Source organism: Vicugna pacos, chromosome 2 (assembly GCF_048564905.1).
Source record: "Vicugna pacos chromosome 2, VicPac4, whole genome shotgun sequence".
NCBI classification, from domain to species: Eukaryota; Metazoa; Chordata; class Mammalia; order Artiodactyla; family Camelidae; genus Vicugna; species Vicugna pacos.
The window spans coordinates 83,645,391-83,662,392 of NC_132988.1; the positions used below are offsets into that span (position 1 = coordinate 83,645,391).

A 17,002-nucleotide genomic window follows, 5' to 3' on the forward strand; every position below is an offset into this window, starting at 1 on the left:
GTCTCCATCACAAATTGTGATAATATTGTATATTTGTAATTATAAATGTCTGTTTCACCAGGAGAGTTTATTGTGTGAAACAAGTTTACATTAGCCTTTTTTTAGACTTGATCGGATTCTTCTATTTTCTGTTGTCTCTTACTTTGTTGGGGCTGATCATTATTCACATTTGCAATTTGATTTTTTTCTTTTGAAAATAGTTTTGTGGTTTATATAAAAATGAATCTTGCTCCTTGGAAAAGAGTTAAAAGTACCAAAAACTACAAAGAAGATCTATGATGAGAAAAATCACCCAAAATCTGGGGGATAAAGCTCTTTAATATTTTTTTCAATATTTTCTAAGGCATTTGGTGTGTGTGAGTGTGTGTGTGTACATGTTACAGTTTTATAACAAGTGGAATATATGCAGTTTTATAAACTACTTTTTTTTTCTTCATCATGTTTTCTGGATGTCCTTGCTTATAAATTCAGATTTTCATTTTTATCTAGTCTTAGTCTTTACCTTTGATGTTTTCAGTTGACCTGTGAGTAACAAGGGGGTTAGGGGCATTGACCCTCTTTGCTGCTGAAAATGTCAAAAATCCATTTACAGTTGGCCCTTCCGTGATTCCTCTGTATGCTTTATAGTCATAGAGCTTTCTGAATCTGTACCTTAATGCCTTCTAGTTTTGGAAAGTTCTCTCTCATTATCTCTTCAATTATTGCCTCTGCTCTCTCTTCCTTTTTGGATTCTAATTTAAACATTTGTTACACCCTGTCAGCATGTTTCGCATGTCTCTTAAATTTTTTTTTCTCTTGCTATACTTTACTTTGAGTATCTTCTAATGACCTATCTTACAGTACACCAAAAACTGTCTTCTTTTTTCTCCAAGCCAGTCTATTGTGCTCTTCATTTTACATTGTAACTTTTGAGTTCTGGAACATCCATTTGATCCTATTTTATGGGTTTTTTAATAGACTCCAACTCTCTTGAACTAATTGATTATAATTATTTAAGTGCTTGTCTATTAATTACAACATCTGCATCGTCCATTGGTTTGCTTACATTGTTTTTCTATTGGTTGTTCTTCCTGTAGTTGTATGGGTCTGTCTCTTCACATATTTGCTAAATTTCTCAAGGAATTGTCCATTTCATCTAAATTGTTGAATTTATTAGTAATTTATGATATTTATAATCTTTTATCCTTTTAATAGCTATAGAATATATCATGAGTCTCATATCTGTATAATATGCAGAGATTTGGTATCATTCCTGATACTGGTAATTTGTGTCTTCATTTTCCTTATCAATCTGGCTTGAGATTTATTGATTTTATTAAGATTCTCAAAGAATTGGCTTCTGTTTTAACCAATTTCCTCTAGTTTTCCTGTGTTTTATTTTCTTATTTCTGCTCTGATCTTTATTAATTCCTTTCATTAACTTACTTTGGTTTTAGTTTGTTTTCTTTTTCCAGTTTCTTAAGGTAGAAGGTGAGATCATTAATTTGTGACCTTTTTCTCCTAATATATGTGTGCTATAAATTTTCCTCTAAATATTGCTTACAAATTCTGATATATACATTTTTTATTTTCATCTAGTTCAAAATACTTTATAATTTCTTTTTTGATGTCTTGTTTGGCCTACAGATTATTAAGAAGTGTATTATTTAGTTTCCAAATATTTGAGGATTTTCAGGAGATCTGTCTGCTAAGTTAATTCCATTGTGATGAAAACATACATTTATGACAAATCCTTTTAAATTTATTGAGATTTGCTTTATAACCCAGAATATGGGATTTTGGTAAATGCTTCATGAGCAGTTGAAAATAATGTGTATTCTGTTGTTGGATGGGGTGCCCTATAAATGTCAATTAGGTCAAGTTGGCTGTTTTTGTTTATGTCTTGTAATTTTTGATTGAATGCCAGACATGTGCATTAAAAAAACAAAATAACAAGCATTACCAAGTATGTTGTGCCAGAATGTGTTCACCTTTTCTTCTACACAGTAGAATAAGGAGCCAGTCACCTTAATTTATATGGAGGCTGGGTTGTTGTTTGAGTGGTTTGGTGGTACTCATCTCTGAAGCTAATCAGAAAATACATAGGCATGTTATCTATAATTGTGGAGATAAATATGAAAACTATAAAAAATAGGTGAAAGAGATTGCTTCTTGATAACAGGACTGCAGTTGTTTTTTTAAAACCATGTGCATGTATTACACCAATAACATGCATGTTCTACGAAACTAATAGGATGTATAAACAAAAGCAGCCTATAAACTGTCTTTGCATGATAGCTTCTTATCCAGTAAATGTTAGTGTAACTTTATTCCTTTGCATAAAGTAAAAAACACTCTAGTTTATTTTAGATTTTATTACAATTAATTTATACTGAAAGTATTAAAATTTTTTCTCAGGCACCAGTTCTCTTCCACTTAGCAATGAGGATAGCAGGCAGCTCTCTGTGACTTTGGACATACATTACATATCTTTTTTTTTTTGACTTTTTTTTTTTTATTACTTATAATCATTTTACTATTACATATCTTTAATGGACAAAAATATTTAATTTGATTTCAGTAGTCAATAAAAGATTCATCCAAAATATTTGGAGCACTGTCAGATTTTAATCTAAATAAACATCTTTCAAACATCAAAAGAGTCAGGAGATAAAAATCAAAACCTGTATTTACAGCCCCTGAAGACTTATGATATATTTCAAAGGCAATTTCTCTTGGAATTTCTAGGGAACATTTTAAATATAAGAGTGACAGCTATAACAAGGCCATATGACAAATAATTATATGAAAGTTTTACTGCTTATATAATGAAGGTATTGATTATTTAGGATACCATTTGTATTATATTATTCATAACGTGTTGCTTTGGTTATTGCTGTGGTTACTTATTTTCAGAATATATTTTATCTTTTTTGCAGATTCACTATGTGAGAGGAGCAATAGATAAGGGTTAGGGCAAAAGAGAAGGAGGTTTTGAACTGTCATTTGAGACTATCACTTGAAAGCATATAGGCAGACTAGTTCACATTGTTTGTTGAATGTGTACAGTACTTGATTTTCACTTTCCCAAATAGACTGGTCAAGCTGGTTTTTACAGTTTGACACTCTGAAGCTGTCAGTATGTTGTAGTTTGATGATTCAAGTAATTTTGTACATAAATAAGAACATTAAACATACAGGGATTAAATCTAAACATTTATCTTAGAGGAAAACATCAAATCAGTAGAAGGACCAAAAATAAATCCCCAGTGAGGTGGAAGATATAGGGAGTATGGTGTTACTAATTTATTTTTATAGTAATTGTGAAGTCTTGGTCTCCAAATACTATTTTCAACATTTTAAAATTCAGTGTTTTAGAAATAACATTAGGATACTTTTCTGTCTTAGAATGTAATTTAAATCATTGTAATGGCTAAAGAGCTTTATGATTATACTTAAATCAATTATAAGGAGCTTGCTGAAAATGTGGGAGATTGGAGACTTGTTTATTGACTTTAAGACACAGTATAAAATTTTACTTTTAAATAGGTCCATGATATTTTCTTGTTTGCCTTTGTCCTAAAACATTAATGCATGTTATAAAAAAAAAATCCAGTAGTAATGAAATGTTCTAAAAATGTGTTTGTCACTAAACCTAGGTGTACCACAGTAAGATTACCAGCCCTAAAATAATTACTTTAATAATATAGTATACAGTATGCAGCAGGGGTCTGATGACGCACCATTTGAACAATACCCAACCTGAAACAAGTGTTTTTTCTATTCTTTCAACTGTCATCAAGCCATATGTTTGTATAGATTAGAAGAGGGTATCTCTTCATCTTTAGGGCTCCCTCTGTCCCTCTCTACCTTTTGCTGAAAGCCCTGACATTTTGAAATTCTCTAGAGATGTTACTAGTGAGTACTTTTCTATAGATACTATGAGAATAAAAGTGAAAATGTTCTGTTCCTAACATAAGCCATAGTTTCTAATGGTAGGGACTTTGTCTTGTTAAATCATAGTACGTAAAGTTAAACCTAGTACGTAAAGTGCCTGGCCATAGTGTATACTCAATAATTTTTGAACATAATGAAGTGCAGAAACTACTAATGTATCCATTATTTATGTGTATGTGTATATTTACATATTTTGCAAATATTTTTAACATTATTGTATATAACAGTAGCCCTGCAATTTATCATTCCATCTAAAAGAAAATTTAGTTGACTGTAATCCAGTTAGACTGTAAACTCCTTAAGGAGTTTGAGATTAACTTCACACCACTGAAATACTAAACTGTAGATGGGAGTATTATTCCACATTATAATCTAGTTGCCCAAATGTAAATTCTCAAGTTTGTACCAATTGAGAGTTCTCACTCATACTAGCTTACTAATCAGCCACTTAAGAAAATTAATGCTCTGGCAGCTTTATTTGGTCAAACACATTTTATTTAAGTAGTAAGATATAAACCATATGTTTACAACTTTATTTTTAAGTTTCTAAAATCTTTAATTATTAAAGATTAGCAGTTATACACAATATTATCATCAGCATATATAAGATTTTATCATTGGACTAAATTGGCAGCATAGGAATTTCTGGTGCTCATCCTTTGCCAAATCATCGGTTTTGCTCCTGCAAACCCAGGCCCCATCTTGCTCCAGTGCCTGTCAGCCCTAGTGGCCCCAGGCAGCTCCTGTGACTCCTCAGCTCCAGACTCCGAGAGTCCTAGTAAACCTAGTCTTTACAACATGTATGTAAACCCTGATCCATTGTAGCACTAGTCAGCTCCTGTGAACTCAGGCTGCAGGCTCACCCTGGTGCTGGCCAACTTCTATGGCACCAGTCTCTCAGCAGGCTCCTGAGAACCTGTGCTTCCAACTTACCTCAGTATTGGCTGGCTATCATAGCACTGGGCTACTGGCAGTTTTCCTGTGAACCCAGGCTTCTGGCACATCCTAGCACTGTCTTCTGTGGCCCCTGGATCCCAGTCAGTGCACGTGAACCCAGGCTCCCAGCTGGGCTCAGCACCTGTCCAAATAGCATGGCCACAGGTTCCTGACAGACCCGAGCTCTAGGCTGGCCCATGTGGAACTAGACTCCGGATGGGCTCCTGTGGGTCCCATATCTGGGTCCTCCTTCTTGGACCCCAGCACTGGGATGTCTGAATATACAAGCACCAGGCCTGCCCCTCTAGTAGCTCCAGCAGTATGTGTGAACACCACCTAATCTCTGGGTGGGTTGACTGGTGAAGGACTTTGCCTGCTGAAGCATGTTGTAAAGACTAAAAGAGGTGCCCATTTCCTCAAATGTGCAGTTTCCAATGCAAGCCACAGGGATCATGAATAATCAAGGAAACATGACACTATCAAAGGAAACTAACGCAACTCTAATGACTAACCCTAAAGAAAGAGAATTATGAACTCTCCTGCAAAACATTCAGAGTAATCCCCTTGAAGAAATTTGTTAAACTAAAAAAAAAAAAAAAAAAGACAAGAAAATGAAACTGGGAAAAACAATGCATCAACAAAATGAGAAGTTCAACAAAGAAATGGAAACCATTAAAAAAAATCCTCAAGTTGAGAAATACATTTGACTGTTCAACAGAAGTCTTCCAACTACAGACTTGACAAAGCAGAAGAAAGAGTGAATGAGAAGACAGGTCATTTGAATCCTTCCAGAGAAACAAAAGAGAATGAAAGAAAAGACAAAGAAAAGAATACCATTAAAAGAAACAATCTACCCGTTATTGGAATCCCAGAAGAAGAAGAGAGGGAGAAAGGAGTATGATGCTAATTTAAAGAAATAATGGTGGAGAAGTTCCCAAATCTGGGGAGAGGTTTGAACATCTAAGTTCCTGAAGCTTGAAGTGAATAGGTAGCCGCCAAATTTCAACTGGAAATGATCTTCTCCAAGACATAATATAAAATTGTCTAAATCAAACACAATATTTTAAAAGTAGTAAGAAAAAAAATTCTTCATATGTAAGGGATTCCCATAAGGGAATCCCCCACTAGGCTATCAGCAGAATTCTCAGCAGAAACTTTGCAGACCAGGAGAATGTGGGATGATATATTCAAAGTGCTGAAAGAGAAAAACTACCAACAAAAATACTGTACCCAGCAAGGCTGTTTTATAGGAATGAAGGAGAGAGACTTTCCCAAACAAAAACTGAGGGTTCATTACCATTATGCCTGCCTTGTAAGAAATGATGAAAGGGGTTCTTCAAGTTTAAAGAAAAGGATGCTAATTAGTAACATGAAAACATAAAACATACTGGTAAAGGTAAGCATGTAATTCAATTCAGAGCATTAGATAATATGAGAGTATTCAGAGTAATATGGTGATATGTTAATTACAAACTCTAAAGGTTTAAAAGGCCAAAAGTATTAAAAGTAACTATAGTTACAGTAATTTGTTAATGGATGCACAATATTGAGGTAAATCATGTCATCAAAAATAAAAAGTAAAGTTTTTGCATGTGATCTAAGTTGTTAGTTTAAAAATAGACTATTATATCTAGAAGATGTTTTATGTAAGTCTCAAGGGAACCAAAAAGCAAAACCTGTGGTAGATACCCAAAAGATAAAGGGAAGGGAATCAAAGCATACCATAATGGAAAATTATCATTTCACAGAGAAAGCAGCAAAAGATGAAGAAAAGAACAAGGGGACTACAAAACAGGCAGGAAACATTTAGTAAAATGCCATTAGAAAGTTCTTACCTATAAATAATTATATTAAATGTAAATGGATAAAATTTCCTATCAAAAGGCATATGATAGCTGACTGGATTTAAAAAATAGCCAGCTATTTTCAGCCCCATAAGAGATTCATTTCTTCATTTCACCTTTAAGAATATGTATAGGTTCAAAGAGGAGGGATGGAAAAAGATATTCCATGCAAGGGAAACCAAAGAGAGTAGGTGTAGCTTACCTTTTATCAGACAAAATAGACTGTAAGTCAGAAATTGTAACAAGAGATGAAGAAGGTCATTATACAATGAAAAGGGGATCAGTTTATCAAGAGGATATAACAATTGCAGATATATATGCACCCAACACTGGAGCACCTTAAAGTCTTAAGCAAATACTAACAGATCTTAAGAGAAATCAACAACAATACAATAATAGTAGGGGACTTCAGTTATTCCCTCTTTCAGTAATGGATAGCTCATTGATAACTCATCTAGAAGAATGAGGGAAATGCTGGAAATGAAATATACCTTGTACCTACTGTTTGGTACTAGGTATTAGACCTAAGAGACATACAGAACATTCCATCCAATAGCAACAGAATACATATTCTTCTCAAGTGCACATGGACACTCTCCAGGATACATAATGTTAGGTCACAAAACAAGCCTTAGCAAATGTAGGAAGATTGGCATCGTATCAAGTGTCTTTTCCATACAGTGGTGTGAGACAAAAATCAGTAACAGGAGGAAAACTGATAAATTCACAAATGTGTGGAAATTAAATGACACACTCCTACACAGCCAATCAGTTAAAGAAGAAATCAAAAGGGAAATTAAAAAAATTGGAACAAACAAAAGTGGAAATACAATACCAAAACACATGGTATGCAGCAAAAGCAGTTTTAAGAGGGAACTTTATAGCAATAAATAATACCTAGATTAAGGAAATAAAATCATGAAGAAACAATATAACTATATTTCAGGGAACTAGAAAAAGAAGAACATACTGAGCCTAAAATTAGCAGAAGGAAGGAAATACAGATTAGAGCAGAAATAAATGAAAGAGACCAGGAAAACAATACAAAAATAAATGAGACTAGTGTTTTTTTGAAAAGAGAACATTGACAAATCTTTAGCTAGACTAAGGAAAAAAGAAGACTCAGAAATGAAAGGGGAGACATTACAACTGACACAACAGAAATACAAAGGAAAATAAGACTACTATGAACAATCATGCCAACAAATTGATTAATCTAGAAGAAATGAATAAATTCCTAGAAATGTACAATCTACCATGACTGAATCTTGAAGTGGAAAAAATGGACAGACCAATAATGGATAAGGAAATTGAAAAATAATCAAAAGCCTTGCAACAAAGAAGCCAGGACCAAATAGTTTCACTGGTGAATTGTTCTACCAAATATTTAAAGAATAATTAACACCAGTTCTTAAACCTTTCCAAAAAACTGAAGAGGGAAAAACACTCCTAAACTCATTTTGAGACCTGATATCAAAACCAGATTAGGATACTACAAGAAAACTACAGGCCAATATCCTTGATGATATAGGTGCAGAAATGATAAACAAAGTACAAGTAAACTGAATTCAACAACACATTAAAAGGATCATACACCATAGTCAAGTTCAGTTTATCCCTGGGATGCAAGGATGATTCAGTATACACAAATCAATAAATGTGACACACCATGTTAATAGAACGAAAGATAAAAATCACGTGATCAGTTACTACTGAATAGATGAAGAAAAGCATTTGACAAAGTTCTTTTGTGATAAAAATTCTCAACAAATTGGGTATGAAAGGCATGTACCTCAACTGTGAAAGAGAAGTATTTTGTGTTTTGAGTCACCCAGTTTGTGATCCTTTGTTTTGGCAGCTGTAGGAAACCGAAATAAGTTCCCATTAAAAAATGATGTGAAATCACAATATTTTGAAAAAAAATTGGCGCAGGCCCTAGATAAAACTTCTGCCAAAGGAAATGAATAGAAATGTAACATGCAAAAGAGAAGTGACTCAGAATAAATCTTATTTTAGGAAATGGAAGGAAACTTGACAAAATATTCTCTGTACTCAGTAAACATAAACAGTATAGCAACAGAAATGGTAAGGAATATGAAAAATTGGAAACATAAGTATGAAAGTTTAAGCACAATAATTTATAAGGAGGGCAGACTTTTTTCCTCCTGATTTTTTGATTAATTTTCTAGTTTTATTACATTGTGATTTCTGTATACCCACATTGTCTAATAGAACTTTTTGTGGTGATGGAAGTGCTCTATAGCTGCTGAGCGATAGAAACCACTACCATAACAAGCAATCACTTTTAACCATGTTTGCAGGTTTTCTGATATTTATCTTCATAATTTTATAACTAACATGTCTTTTTTTAGATTATCTTAGAAAAACACATAGCATTAAATTTATCACCTTAATCATTTTAAAATGTCCTGTTAGTGATAAATATATTCACATTGTTGTGTGGCAGATCTTTAAAACATTTTTCATCTTGCAAAACTGAACTTTAACTATTAAGCACTAGTTCTCCTTCCCCTCTGCCCCTTGCCCTTGGCAGCTGCCTCTCTGCTTTCTGTTTCTGATTGTGACTGCTTTAGATACCTCATGTAAGTGGAATCACGTACTATTTGTCTATAAGCTGCTTTTGCTTAACATAATGTCCTTGAGGTTCATCCGTTTTATAGTGTGTGACAAGATTTCTTCTTTTTTAAGGTTGCATAATATTCCATAGTTGTATATCCCACATTTTCTTTATCCATTTATCTGTAGATGGACTTTTGGATTGCTTTCACCTCTTGGCTCTTGTGAGTAATGCTGAAATGAACATGAATGTACAAACAACTCTTCAAGATCCTGTTTTGAATTTTTTTGAATACATATCTGGGAAAGTGATTGCTGGAGCATATGGTAATTTTATTTCTAGTATTTTGAGGAATATCCATACTCTTTTCCATATAGCTGCACCATTTTACATTTCCAGTAACAGTGAACAAGTTTCCAGTTTCTCTATATCCTCACTAACCCTTGTTATTTTCTGTTCTTTTAACAGTTTCCATCCTAATAGGTTTGAGGTGATATCTTACTGTAATTTTGATTTGCATTTCTTTTATGATTAGGAATGTTGAACACCTTTTGTGTCCTGTTGGCCATTCAATTTATCTTCTTTGGAGAATTGTGTATGTCCATTACCCATTTTTTTAGTTGGATTGTTTGGTTTTTGTTGAGTTATAGTTTCTTAGGTATTATGAATATTAAGCCCTTTATCTGATATATACTTTGCAAATATTTTCTCCCATTCTGTTGGTTGCCTTTTTGCTCTGTTGATTTGTTTCCTTTGATGAGCTGAAGCTTTTCAGTTTAATGTAGTCCATTTGTGTATTTTTGTTTTTGTTGCCTGTACTTTTAGTGTCATATCCAAGAAATCATTGCCAAATCCAATGTCTTGAATTTCTCCCCAGTGTTTCTTCTAGGAGTTTTATGGTTTTAGATCTTATGTTTATGTCTTTAATCTATTTTGAGTTCATTTTTGTAAATGGTTTGAGGTAAAGGAGGTCTGAATTCATTCTTTTACATACCCAGTTTTCCCAGCATCAATTGTTAAAGAGACTGTCTTTTTCCCATTGTGTAGTCTTGGTATTCTTGTTGAACATCATTTGGCAGTATATGCAAAGGTTTGTTTCTAGGCTGTCTATTCTGTTCAGTTGGTATTTTATATCTGTCCTAATGCTACTGTCTTAATTACTGTTGCTTTATAGTATGTTTTGAAATCAGGACTTGAGAGTTCTCCAATATTGTTCTTTTTTTCCCCAAGATTTTTTGAGCTATTTGGGATTATTTGGGAAATCTTTAAGGTTCCATATGAATTTTGAGATTGTTTTTACATTTCTGCAAAATATGCTAGCAGGATTTTAAGAGAGATTGCATTGAATCTATAGGTTGCTTTAGATAATGTGGACATTTTAATAATACTGAGTCTTCCAGTCCACAAACACAGAGTGTCTTTCCATTTCTTTGTGTCTTTGGTTTCTTTTAGCTATATTCTGTAATTTTCAGTGTATAAGTTTTCACCTCTTTGACTAAGGTTATTCTTAATTATATTCTTTAATGCTATTGTAAATGCAGTTGTTGACTTAGTTTCCTTTTTTTGGATTGTTCATTGTTAATGTTCAACAACAAAACTGATTTTTGAGTCTAGTTTGTATTGAGCAGCTTTACTGAAATCATTCATTTGCTTTAACAGTCTTTTGTGGGTGTGGAATCTTTAGGGTTTTCTGTATATAAAACCTTGTGATTTGTGAATAGGGGTAAGTTTTTGCTTCTTCCTTCCATATTTGAATTCCTTTTGTTTCTTTTTCTTAGGTAATTGCTTTAGCTAGGACTTTCAGCTCTATATTGAATGGAAGCAATGTGAGTAGGTATCCTTGCTTTGTCCATAATTTTAAAGGAAAAGCTTTTAGTTTTCATTGTTGAGTATGATGTTAACTGTGGATATTTATTATATGGCTCTTACTACATTGAGGTGGTTTGCTTCTGTTGATAGTTTGCCTAGTGTTTTTATTTTGGAAGATTGTTTAATTTTGTAAAATGCTTTTTCTCCATCAATTGAGGTGATCTTTTTTTTCCCTAGATTCTGTTAATGTGGTGTATGGCATTGATTGATTTTCATATTTTGAACCATCCTTGCCTTCCAGTTATAAATACCATTTGATGATGACACATAATCCATTTAACTTGCTGTTGAATTTGGGTTGTTAGTATTTTGTTGAACGTTTTTATATAAATATTCATCAGGAACATTGGTCTGTAGTTTTCTTGTCTTTTTTTGGCTTTGGTATTGTGGTAATGCTGGCTTCTTGGAATGAGTTTGGAAATGCTCCCTCCTGTTTAATTCTTTGTAAATTTGAGGAGGATCAGTGTTAGTTCTTTAAATGTTTTGGAGAATTTTCCTGCAAAGCCATCTGGTCCTAGGCTCTTTGTTGGGATCTGCTTTTATTTCTTGATTAATTAACTTTATTCTTTTGATTTTACTAAGAAAGATGAGGATTTAGCTTACTTATGTTGTCCTGAATGTCTCTTCTATCTTCATTCTGAAGTTCAAAACTTTATTATAGTTAGTTCTTTTATTAGTACTTTTTAACTGTAAGTAGTTCCTTAGATATTGTATTTTAATCCCTAGAATGACAGATAAAGACTTTTATCTGTTTCTCCATCTTGTCTCTTCTATTCCCTCACTTCCATTCCTACTTTTTTTTTTTTTTGGTATTTGACCAGGCTGATCACATGACATTTACATTCTGTTCTATAATAAGATTTAGGTCTGAAAGACATTCAGGCTTTTCAGTATGTTGATTCTAAAAGCTGAACACAGTAAATTGCAGTTGATCATTTAGCTAGAGTTATTTTGTAATTTTCCATGGGTCCAAAATTATGTTGCTACAGGAACTCAAAAAAATAAAATATGTGATAATCAAGGTAAGGTTGGTTCTCTTTATTTAGGGTTCATAAGTTTTTTCCACTATCTTGCCACTATTTTGCTTTATATCCTGATTAGTTTGCTTAATTTTGTTCATTTCCTCCCTCCCCAGTCTGTAATTGCCTTTTCTCCTTGGTAGAAAAAAATCTACCTTCACTCTATCCTCAGATGTTTCCTGCTTGAATTGTAGTATCTCTTCTTTGTTAGATGGAATTCCTCATTTTCCTGGAGACATCCCACTTCTTAGAGTTCTTCTGCTTCCTGCCTCAGTCTTCATGGGTTGGTAGTCTGCTGTATATCTTTCTGAGATATTCCTTCAGTGTATTTCTGCATTAGATTTACTGTTTCTTAGGTATCTTTCTCTTTCATGGCACTCCCCTTTTTGCTGGAATGTATTCTAAATTAACTTAAGTACACAGGGTACTTAAGATGTAAACATTATAAATTCTTGCATGCCTGAACATGGTTTTTGTCCTGGTTCATAATTGCTTAATAGTTTGGGTGCAGAAATTTAGATTCAAATTAAATTTACCTTAAGAACTTGATGGATTTTGCTCTATTCTGTTTAGATCAAAATGAAAGGGAGTCTAATGCTACTCTGAGTCTTGTTACTTTTTTAATAACCTTTTCGCTCTCTCTTTGGAAGTTTTAGTGTTTTATCTTTGTCCTTGTAATTCTGGAATTTTAGAGTTACGTGTCTAGGTATGAATTGTTTTTGTTATTCTATCCAGACTCTCTGGAGTTTGTAGACCCTTTCAGTTGAAATACAGGTCTCTCTCCCTTCAGGTGTGGAAAATGTTCTCTTATTATTTCTTTGGTAGTATTTCTTGGTTGTCTATGTTCTCCCACTTGGAAATGCTCACCAGCAGATTATTGGCTTTCTGTTTGATCCTTATGTCTTTATCTCTTCTTCTGTTTTCTGCCATTGGTTTTTAATTCTGTATTATAACAGATTTCTTCAACTGTATATTCCTGTCTTCCTATGACTGTAAGCAGATTGTAAATATTTCAGTAGCTTTGCTTGTTTTCTCCTGGTATCATTTCAAGATATAGTAGTTAAAAGCATATATGATGGAACCAGACTACCAGACTATGGGTTAAGATCCCAGCTCCACCCTTAATAACCACGTGGCCTTGGGCAAGTTATTTAACCTCTCTATACTTAGTTTCTGAACTACAAATTGAGGTTAATAACTATTTTGTGGACAAAGAAGTTCATATTTGTTAAGCATTTATAACAGTTCTGTTGTAATGAAATCTGTATCATTGATTATTAAATATGTGGCATTCTGGGTTTTGTTTTGTTTTGTTTTGTTTTTTTTAAATTGAGTGCAGTTTCTTTAGTAGTATCTCAAGGATATTTTGTTTTGTATCCTTTTTTTCTGTACCGTGAATAATCTTTAGTTCTTCTGGGGTTAGTTGATCTAATTATTTATTTTGGTCTTTTTCTAGCTGTGGTTTTTCCTTGTGTGGCTGGGGATTATTATTGTTGGTTCATGTGTATTGCTACAGGATTATCTTGATTATCATTTTAAGTAGCTGCGGTAGGTTTTTTTCCCTTGTTGGATAGGTGGATTTTTGTTTGAAATTACCTTCTCTGTTTGAAAAGAGTAGTTGGTAATTCTCTGTACATAGATGGAGCATCTTGTCTGCTGGCAAGTTTAGGTTTAGAGCAGAAGAGCAGAGAAGTATTGTTATTCTCAGGAGCTTTCCAGTTGTCATATTGACATGAGCCTTCCGGACACTAACATCCATCTGATCTCTTTCTGAGCAGTTTGCTAGATTTCTTTAGAAAAAAGTGTTGCAATTTTAGGCCTAGGGGTGACACTGGGCCTTGTTTAGCCAGGGAAGGGGTGCGGAGAAAAGAGACAGATAAAGCTTTTTTTATAGGTTGCTTGTTTTCAGCCTGCTTACCTGCTAACACTGAGCCTAGAGTCTCAGCATGATTGACTTAGAACTCCACTCTAGTCCCTTTTTTAAATTTTTTACTTACTTTTATTTTTTTAAATGGAGATACTGGGGATTGAACCCAGGACCTCATGCATACTAGGCACGCATTCTACCACTGAGCTATACCCTCCCCCAACTCTAGTCCCTTTATGTGTGTATTTTGAGCTATGCTTTCCTTATTTCTGTGTAACCTCTTAACACACTTGGATCTGCTTTCTGTTCTCCAGAAATCTACTGTGTCATTTCATCTCTTTGTAACTTTCTTCTGCATTCTTTTCATTGTTTCATAGATTTCACTTTTTCTACATTTGTGCTCTCTTATCAGTAGGCTTTCCAAAGGCAAAAGAGGCAAAACAAAATGTTTGTCGTCATCACCTCTTTCACTCTTCAGGTTTTCTTTTGGAAAAAAAAAATAGAAAAAGAAAGAAAAGGATGAAAGAAATTGTCACTTCACCCCTAAATACTTCTATATGTTTCTTTAAAAATTAAGGATATTTTCTCACATAAACTCAGTATCATTACCACATCTAACTATAAATTAATGGTAATTTATTAATGTCATATAATGCTTAGTCCATATTCAGAATTTTTCAATTGTTTCAAAAATGCCATTTGTTATTGGTTTGTTTGAATCGGGATTCAAATGAGGTATTAACAATTGGTTGTTAGGTTTTTTTTTTTATTTTGGAAGGAGAGTGACATGAGTTTATAGATCACCTTTGATTGAAAATATTTGAGCAAACTGTGTGTTACACAGTTCTCCAGTTTCTTGAGAATGCAAAGTCTTCCTCAAATAACACATGCTTTTGTTTTAATGGAATATTTTAAACATACACAGTGGTATACCGTGTAGAATAATGAACTCCCATCAACCCATCACCCACCTTTAATAACTATTAATTCAGGATCTGTTTTGCTTCATCTATATCCTTACCCATGTACTCTCTCCTAATACTATTTGAATCATATTTCACGTATCATTCATTTGTAAATATTTTAAAGTATATTTCTTAAACTAAAGGCTCTGAATCTTTTAAAATTTTAGGACAGTTGACAAGGCCTTACCCCCTTTTCCCTTTTTTTCATCTGTGTTGAAGAAACTAGGTCAGTTGTTTTTTATAGAATGGTTCACATTCTGGATTTATCAGGTTGCTTCTTCCTGATGTCATTTTACTAAAGCCTTTCCTGTATTAGTATAACCTGAAAGTTTGGTCTAAAGCAGTGTTACTCAACCTTTATTTTTTTCCACTGTTGTTCACTTGAAGACATTTTTTTCTTTATTGTCTGTCCCCCAAGACCGAAGAATAGATAAAGCATTGTGCTTTGGAGGGCAAGAAACCATTTTAATTTACTTATTTAAGATTTTTTCACCATTTGGGTGTGACATTGCTGCTGTTAAGAATATATGATACAAAGGTTTGATATATTCCAGTTTGACTGTTTCTTAAACAAGAACATTTTATAAGTAGTACTGTTTACTGCATATTTCATTACATCAAGAGGTGCAGAGTATCTGTCTCATTTTTGGAGATGCTAAGATCAGTTGCACTCAGTTGGTGACAACATGATCCGTTTGTGCAATTCGTTGACTTTTTCTCCTAATGGGTTTAAAGTCCAGTGATGATTGTTGCCTACCTAATTATGTCATTGCTTTTGTTCTTATTAGCTAAAATACTTTAAAGGACTGGCGCTCACTGATTAGGTCACTTTAGTTACTTTGAAATATAGTTTAACAGGACAGGTAAGAAAAATGCTTTATTAGTTACCTTTTACTTACCAATCTTTGATTAATCCTTAGTATACATCAATATCCACTGGATTTAATTCTAACTTTCTGATTTTTTTTTAAACATTTCTATTTGTAAGGACTAGTATTTTGTGATTCGTTACTATGGAGATTTTCCAAAGAACAAAGGCAAAATTTACTTTAAAAATTAAATAAAACTCTCTTGCATCAATTGTATTCGCTTACCTTTAAATATTGTGCTAGTTCATCATCTTAAGATTTATTTCATCATGATTCATTATTTCCATCTTTCCTAGAAAGATAACATGAAAATAGAAGAATAATGGTGTCATGTGGAGGAGTGATAGAATATGGGAAAAAATTAGCACTATTGCATCTTTTTTTCAGTTTTTAAATTTTTTTGTATTGCCCAAGTTACTGCATTATTTTTCAAGAAGTTATAAAAGAAGATTGGAGACATTATTTTTGTGGGCTGCTTTTAGTTTTCATTGAACACAGTTGCGGATTCAGAAACTTTCATTTCTACCCATAATGGGAAAGAGAAGAAAAATGACAGTGGAAGATGTTTCACATCTGACAAATCAGCAGATGAATGCAGAGCGGTTAGCAGCACTCCAGGCTCTAGACTAGCATTATCCAATAGAAATACAATGTGAAAGACAAATGTAAGCCACATACATAATTTACAATTTACCTTAAAAAGAGTAAGCAAAGAAAATAGTGTCATTGAGGGAAAAAGAAATATTTGGAATTCCTTTTAGGAATTAACACTCTGTGGGACAAACTTTGATGGATCTCTTCTGTCTCTTTTTTTGGCCCCAGTTAGATAAATTCTCTCTCTTCCTCTTCTCCCCTGTATTCACCCCGAATTGGCCATATTTCTCGTGGCTCTGTATAGCATGGTAATATACTACCTTGCCTTTGCTTTGTCTCCTTATATGCCTTTCTTTCCTTTTACTTCTTCACATCAGGGTATTGAACCCTCCCTTTCCAAAGAGTCAGTTTGTTCCTTTGCCCAGGCTCTTTTTGAGATGAAATAATGGCTTCCAAATTTCCTTGACCACAACCTATAGTGAGAACTATAATTTATGTTATGTCCCAGTACACACATACACACAC

The 17,002-nt window shown here is 33.4% G+C and overlaps 1 protein-coding gene across 13 annotated transcripts in view; it reads left to right on the forward strand.

Annotated features, from left to right (window-relative positions):
- CLOCK (clock circadian regulator) overlaps positions 1–17,002 on the forward strand; it is a 138,944-nt gene that overhangs the window by 6,928 nt on the left and 115,014 nt on the right. The window lies entirely within an intron of this gene.